Source organism: Palaemon carinicauda, chromosome 22 (genome assembly GCF_036898095.1).
Source record: "Palaemon carinicauda isolate YSFRI2023 chromosome 22, ASM3689809v2, whole genome shotgun sequence".
Taxonomy (NCBI): Eukaryota; Metazoa; Arthropoda; class Malacostraca; order Decapoda; family Palaemonidae; genus Palaemon; species Palaemon carinicauda.
In genome coordinates, this window is record NC_090746.1 from 17,120,503 (window position 1) to 17,122,457 (window position 1,955).

General features: G+C 34.3%; 1 protein-coding gene across 3 annotated transcripts in view; it reads left to right on the plus strand.

Moving 5' to 3' along the window:
• Positions 1-1,955, plus strand: part of LOC137615808 (homeobox protein Nkx-2.2-like) — a 43,826-nt gene that overhangs the window by 21,924 nt on the left and 19,947 nt on the right. The gene's annotated exons all lie outside the window — the stretch shown is intronic.

Below are 1,955 nucleotides of genomic sequence, written 5' to 3' on the forward strand. Positions count from 1 at the left end.
ATTAGTAGCAGTGGTATGACTAACGTAGTCATAGATGAGGCCTCATTAGAGGCTATAGTAGTAGTAGTAGTAGTAGTAGTAGTAGTAAGAGTAGTAGCAGTACCGCATCCCTTATTTCCCATAGGCTGGGCATGTCCAAGACATTAATCTCTTACCTTTAGCCTTCAAATTAACAAAAACTCATAGCTGAATTTAACTTTTAAGTTATAGCCATGGCTCTCTCTCTCTCTCTCTCTCTCTCTCTCTCTCTCTCTCTCTCCCAGGAAAATTTAGAGAAAATTTTCCCGTCGTATTTTCCCATTTCCCGAGTGCCTTGTCTAAAAGGTATAATATGTTTAACAAGGAAGAGAAGCTTATCTGTTTCCGAGGCTGAATTGTTTTGACAGTTCCTGTAGGGACCGACTCCGTCCCCCGAGAGGACTAAGAATAACATTACTGATAATACGTAATCGGAGATTTAACAGAAGCAGATTGAAGGGCACATTAATTTCCTTCACCCAAAAGGTAATTCTCTCTCTCTCTCTCACTCTCTCTCTCTCTCTCTCTCTCCTCTTTGTCACATTAGTTTTTCTTCATCCAAATGCTAATTTTTTCCTTTTTCTCTGCCTTTCAACTGTGGGAAATGCAAAGTTATGCACTTTGGTTATAGTAACCCACAAACAGATTACTCACTGCTGGGTAATGAAATAGATAGTGTGGACCAGGAGGATCTCGGTATTATTATCAGCAAAGATTTGAAGTTCACCAGTCAGACCATGAAAGTTGAAAAGAGCACAAAAACTAATAGGTTACAAAAAGAAACAATTCAAATACGAAAAACAAACACACTGCACAACAGTTTGTACACATCACTAGTGGGACCACATTTAGAATACGGTACCCCAATTCTGGGATCCAAGTATTCAGAGGGATATAGATAGGCTGGAAGCAGTATAAGTTAGGGCCACAATACTAGTTCCAACACTAAGGCAATTTGGATATAGACGGAGGTTGGAACGTTTGAACTTATTTGATCTAAAAACTCGACTACTAAGGGGACAGTTAATAGAGGCATTCAAAATTCTTAAAGGAATAACAAATGTAGATTACAACAATCTATTCACGCTTAGCACAAATCAGTCCAGAGGTAAGGATACTAACTGGAATTGAAAAGATATAATACCACTCAATGTGGTAATTTCTTTACATACAAAATAGCAAATACTTGGAAAAGACTTTCAGAGGATGTATTATACAGTGACACGGTTAATTAGTTTCAAGAATATGTTTGACAAGATCATAAAAAAACTCTCTAAATGTTTAAACTAAATCGCTCTACGCAAGAGCAAATGGAGTCTCCTCGGAGAAACTAAGAAGTCTTTGAGACATTCAAAATCATTGTAATTCTCTCTCTCTCTCTCTCTCTCTCTCTCTCTCTCTCTCTCCTCTCATATTAATTTTCTTCGCCCAAAATGATTATTTTCTGCGTTCTCTCTCTCTCTCTCTCTCTCCTCTCTCTCTCTCTCTCTTTCAAGTTGCCGTTGGTACACGTAATTCAGTAGGCCTATGAATGAAAGGTTAAATGTACTTTTAACTTGTTTATATATTCTTTTATATTTCCTTATTCGCTTTTAATACTATTCTCTAATCTTGTTTTTCAATGTGGATTAATAACAATGAAGTTACAGCATTATGAATTTAAAGTTTAAGTAATTCTGCAACACTAAACTTGACATGTTAAAGTATCCTTATTCTCTAATATATTTTTTATTTTTCTTAATGCATGCAGATAATCATGAATTGGTTCTAGCAATCCTCTTTAAACTACATAATAATAATAATAATAAATAATAATAATAATAATAATAATAATAATAATAATAATAATAATAATAATAATAATAATAATAATAATAATGATAATAATAATAAAAAGTCACAAATTAACCCATTAGTTCAGCATCACCACTGATTAT